Source organism: Geotrypetes seraphini, chromosome 1, assembly GCF_902459505.1.
Source record: "Geotrypetes seraphini chromosome 1, aGeoSer1.1, whole genome shotgun sequence".
Classification (NCBI taxonomy): Eukaryota; Metazoa; Chordata; class Amphibia; order Gymnophiona; family Dermophiidae; genus Geotrypetes; species Geotrypetes seraphini.
Genome location: NC_047084.1, coordinates 547,135,122 through 547,141,400, shown reverse-complemented (window position 1 = coordinate 547,141,400; position 6,279 = coordinate 547,135,122).

Genomic DNA, 6,279 nt, shown 5'->3' with positions numbered 1-6,279 from the left:
TTAAACCTCAATTCACACAATTGGCTTGACGTGGCACCAATGCTTTGATGTTCCTTAATCTATGCCCAAAACAGACTGGATATTTGGGATGTCAGTATACATAGTGTAGTTATCTGTGCAGGACAACCCATGAACTTTCTTCCATCAATTATGATACAGTCAATATGGCACAGTCAGGAATAAACAGTATGAGGGGCATAATAAAAAAAATGTCTAAGTCCCCTTTTGGCCTAAGGCCTTAAACGTTGAAAGTAGAAGCAGGGAAAATGTCCATTATAAAAAAAAAAAAACGTCCAAAAGGAGGTTTTTTGATAATGGCCTGCCTCTATGTTCAGCTGTTTAAACGCCCAGACCACCACTACGTCTAAACTTATACCATATAATCAACCTAAAAAAAGCCTAAGCCCAAAACGTCCAAAACAAGGGCTTTTAGGCGAAGGAGAAGCCAGTCCTTCGCCTAAAAGCTGGATTCTGTAACCGGTGTCTGTCAAAAACAACACCAATTACAGAATCCCTCTCCCCCCCCCCCCCCCCCCGACGACATTGGGGCAAGAGGGAGCACAAGCCCTCTTGCCCCAGTGGCACCCCGACTACCTTTGGGGCAAGAGGGAACCCAAGCCCTCTTGCCCCAGTGGCACCCTGACTCCCCGACTCCGTTCAGGGCAAGAGGGAACCCAAGCCCTCTTGCCCCAGCGGCACCCCGACTACGTTCGGGGCAAGAGGGAGCCCAAGCCCTCCTGGCCTGGTGATATCCCCTCTTGATCCGGCCAGGAGGGAGCCCAAGCCCTCTTGGCCCGTAACACCCTCTAACCCCCACCCCCCACTAAAATACGAGGTCCTCCTGCCCTCGACGCAACTTTCCCCCCACGACTGCCCCCCTGAGCCCCCGATCAGCCCCCACCAACCCCCCTTTCCCGTACCTTACAAAATGTTGGTCGGATGGACGGGTGCCAAGCCCGTCCATCCGAAAGGCCAGCCATCACCAAATGGCTGGCTTTAGGGCCTGATTAGCCCAGGTGGCTCAAACCCCGCCCACAGGTGGGGCTTGAGGCGCCTGGGCCAACCGGAATCGGCCCAGCTGTCTTAGGCCTCTCCTGTGGGCGGGGCCTTAGGCACATGGGCAGGGGGGCCAATCGGGGGTTCGGGGGTGGTTGTGGGTGGAGAGATTGCGTCAGGGGCAGGAGGGCCTAGGATCCCTCCTGCCCGTATTTTAGTGGGTGGTGGGGGTTAGAGCGTGTCATGGGCCAAGAGGGCTTGGGCTCCCTCCTGGCTGGATCATGGGGATGAGGGGGGAGATCGCCAGGCCAGGAGGGGGGGGGGTTTGGGATCGTGGGGCAAGAGGGCTTGGGTTCCCTCCTGCCCTGATCATTGTGGGGGGGAAAGGGTGGATTGCGGCAGGGGAGATGAGCCATCTCTCCTGCCGCGATCATTGCAGTAGGGGGATAGGCAGGTTGTTGGGGCCGCTGAGCTGATCGCAGCAGCCACGATCAGCTCAGCGGCCCCTTTTCGGCACTTATACCTGTTTTGACTTGGTCTAAGTCAAAACATATAAGTGCCGACTAGGCAACCTGTGTAAAGTTTTGGTTATACCTGCTGCACGCCTAGGTCTAGGTCGGCCCACCTCCCGCCCTTTCCCCTCCTCGAAAAAAGCCTCTTTTCTCTCTGTGCGTTTAGAGGCAGGGAAAAGACCTAAGCTGGTTTTACATATGTCTAAAACCAGCTTTGATTATGGGTACTTGGACGATCATCCAAGTACCCATTTAGGCCACTTTTTAGACATTTTTTTTATTTTTATTATGAGCCCCTTTTTGTTTATCTGGATTTAACAACAGGGCTATCCCACAGTGGCATAACTACAGGTGGACTTGGGTGGGCACAGATCCAAGATAAATTAGCAGTGGCCACCTTTTTCCTCTCTTTCCCACATCTGAATCCAGCATTTGCCTTCCTTGCCAGCAATGCCCTCCTTTCCAGTATACCTCATCACCCTTGCAAGCAAAGACAATGACGCACATCCACTGCTTGCATTGGCCCCGCAGGCTTCCCTTTGCAATGCCCTTGCTGATATCACTTCCTGTTTTAATTTTGGAGGGACGCAGCACAGAGAAGCCTGCGGAAGTAGCAGATGCACATCACTGATGCCGCCCAAGAGCTGAGGTGACTGGGAAGGGGAGTTGCTGAGCTGTAGGCTTAGATTGTGAGCCTTCGGGACAGTAAGGGAATTTCTAAGTACCTATTCTTTATTTATTTATCTTATTTTTATTGTATCCTTTAATGTATATTTCTCTGTAAACCTATATTACTTATAATTTTAATGCACACTATTGTCTATTTTCTGTAAACCGCTTAGAATCCTAACGGAGTTTAGCGGTATATAAGAAATAAATTACATTACATAGGCACGAGAGGGTGGCAGCAAATACCAGATACAGGGACAGGAGGCGGCAAGGTGCAAGATAAAGTGTGTGGAAGTAGTTTGGTAAGACCCACCCAACACAACAGGTCTGGCTACTCTATTGGCTACCCCTAACTTATTTGTTTCCACTGCCCAAATTGCTTCCAAGCAAAATGTCTCATTTAGGACCAAGTGATCAATATAAGCTACCATTAAATAGGAAGTGTTAAATGCTTCTGCCTTAACAAAGGAGCAGGTACTGTGCGATAATCTGAATGTTAATGAATTACTTGCAATAAAAATAGTGGAAACAGCCCCTGATAGGTGCCTGCTATCCTTATACTTAAGAGGCTGGGACTAGTTGCGCCCCATCACCATTATTAACCTTTATGGCCCTAATAAGGGTCAAGCTGGGTTCTATGCGGCTCTTAGGGAGGAGTTGCTGTGTTTTGTGGGGGGTTCTATTTATCTTGGTGGGAATTTTAATGTTACTCCTGATGTGCACCTGGACCACTCTTCTGGAGGGTCACGTCCCCCTTCTAGGGCTCACCATAGGGCCTTACTGTTTTCTTCTTTGGGCTTGGTAGACTTCTGGAAGCTTTCACACCCCACGCAATGCTCTTATACTCATTATTCACATGCACACCAATCATACGCACGTATAGATGGGATGTGGGCTCATCGTAATATGTGGGGAGGGATACAACAAGCAGAGATTGATCAAATCCAGATTTCAGACCATGCTCCGGTTTGGATAGCTTGTCTTGGATTTTGGAAGGCAGGGGGGACATCATTTTTGGCGGCTCAATGAGTCTTTGCTAAAAGATCCTGAAGTACATCGGGAGGTGGGTATTGCCGTGGACCAGTATCTTCAGCATAATGATAATGATATGGTCAGCGATGCTATTTTGAAGGATGCGCTGAAGGTGGTGGTCCGAGGAGTTTTTATAAAGTGGGGGGCTCGCTGTAAACGATTGCGAGCTCAGCGATCTTTGTCCCTTCGCGAGCAATTGGGGAGTTTACATCAGAGACACCAGGATCCTTTGGTGTATGAACAACTTTTGAAGGTCTGTACAGAGTTTTCTTTATTGCAGTTGGAAGAATGAGTTTTTGAGGTTGCGTTTGTGACAAACGATTTATGAGTATAATAACAAATCTAATTCACGCTTGGCCCAATTTATTAAGCTAAAGCAAGCGAGGGCGGCCATTCCCTTTATACGGGATTCCGTGGGTAGAACATACTGCACTGATCAAGCCATCAGGAAAGTTTTTCTTTCTTACTATTCTGATCTTTACCGTGCATCGGCCGGGCAGGACGTCAATGCTATAAAGGACTATTTGCATTACCGCTTCTCCAGCTGTCGGAGTCTGACCGTGACCTTCTTAATGAGCCTATCACGTTAAGGGAGGTACTGGGTGTTATTGCTGGATTGAAATTGGGGAATTCACCAGGGCTCGACGGGTATATTAACCAATTTTACAAACAATTTTGTGATGTTTTGACCTCATTGTTGGTCCGAGTTGCAAATGGGGTGAGGGGCGGATCTCCCTTGCCTTCCTCTATGGGTGAGGCGGGGATCTCTGTCCTGCTCAAGCCGGTTAGAGACCCCTTAGGATGTGGAGCGTACTGCCCAATTTCATTGTTGAATACTGATGCAAAAATTTTAGCGAAGGTCTTAGCTCTTCGCTTGGGTAAGCTCCTGCCAAAATTGGTCCATATGGTTCAATCTGGCTTTATTCAACATCAGCAAGTTAGTGATAATATTAGGAGAACATTACATTTATTGTGGGCAGCCCGGCAGACATCTGATAAAATCGCCTTTTTGGCGATTGATGCTGAGAAGGCTTTCGATCAGGTAGATTGGGAGTTTTTATGGCAGGTGATGCACAGGATGGGGTTAGGCACTTTCTTCTTGGCTTGGGTGTAAGCGTTTTATCGGGCCCTAAAGGCAAATATTAGGATTAATGGGGGGGGGGGGAGGTATACTGATTCTTTTTCCATAGCTAGGGGAACTCAACAGGGTTGTCCCTTGTCTCCCCTTTTAGTTGCTCTCTCTATGGAGCCTCTGGTTATTCGTATTCGGGAACATGTGGATCTGCGGGGGGTGAGGGTTGGTGATCTGGAGCATCGTATAGCCTTGTTTGCCGATGATGTTTTGTTGTATGTACGCGACCCAGAGGCCTCCCTGCCGATACTTGTTGATCTTTTCTCGGAGTATGGGAAGGAATCGGGGTTCTTAGTGAACATGGATAAATCTGAGATACTGGGTATTACTTTGGGCGAAGTGGATATACAACTGCTGTCTGCTCTGTTCCCCTTTTGGTGGGCTTCGGGGTAATTAGGTACTTGGGGATCCGCTTGCCCATAGATTTAACCCAACTGTACGCGGTGAACTATGATAGGATTGTTCAACAGATTCGGAATGATATGAAACAACAGGAGGTCACTCCTTGGTGTGCTTAGGGTTTTGGGGAGGGGATGTGGGGTTCTGTTTGAGGGTGGGTATCATGCCTATTGTTGTACTAGGGATTTTGCTTCTTGTGCTTTCTTGTTCTGTTGATTGTTCCCCGATTCTATTGCTGTTTTGTATTCATGATGTCATTGATATCCACATTTCTGTTTTATATTTCAAAAATTTTCAATAAACATTTAATGATAAAAAAAAAAGTGTAATGACGAATGTAACCAATGAAAATGTGAAATGCAACATGCACCAACGTGGGCCAGAGCTGTCAGAAACATATAAAAAGAGTTCCCTGAACCATAGGATTAGAACCTACCCGAGGTTCTCCATCAGACCGGCCGGACTGGTGTGTGCTCTATTGCTCTGTATGCTATAAGATTTATTCTTGTAAGCTGTTGCTGATTTATTATTAAAATTTAAATTATTCTAACCAGCATAAAGAATGGCGAGTGGTCTATTAGTGAAGGCCGTCAACAGCAGGCTCTTCAATAGAAATCCAAATAAATAAAGTCAAACTGTAGTCCATGTTGATTAACTCCCCCACCTTAATATAGTTGATAAAACTGTGAATATGCTCATTTGCTCTCAATCTTTTTACATAACAATATGAGACATTTAGGCTTAGTCATAATAGTCTGAAAAGAGGGGAAAAAAATAAAAACATCAGATTCATAATTAAAATGTAAGGAAAACCCCAAAGTAACAGCCAAGAACAAGGAAAATTTAAGAGAGTACAGATGTAATAACATTTATTAAAAGCATGCTACAACTAGAGTCGTTAGGAAAAGAGCAAGTATGGATACTCAAGTAATAATCAGCAAATACAGAAACTTGAATGGAATACAATGTACAGAAGCTTGAATTAAACATGTACTACTATGGAGTTAGAAAATATGGTTCTTTAATATTTTATCTTCTTTTGCATTTATAACATGTAATTTCAACACATGAAATGCTTTTCCCCTCCCACACTGACACACAATCCCACAAACTGCTTTACAAATGAAAGCTGGTACTGTTGTTTATCAAAATATACATTTTTTTTATATAAAAACCAATTTATACTCAACCTGTTCCCAAAAACCTGTATGTACGTTGTCCAGGTTAAAAAAAAGTTACAAATATTTACAACATATCTGTGTGTTAGGTGAAAATTTACAGACTGAAAGGGTAAATTCATGAACAGATTAAGACAAAAGTGTGACAAGAGGACCTCTAGTCATGTATTTCCCCCTTGAATACAGTACTGAAAAATATTCATAGCTTTCACTTTCTTCCCATACCACTTTGATCACATTTAAATACCATTTTTCACAAAGTGGTCCAATCACCAGAAAGAAATGCACAGAAAAAGGTCACACTGCACAATGTCATCGTTCAAAAAGTAACACACCACCTAGTTTAAACAAGAATGTCTCA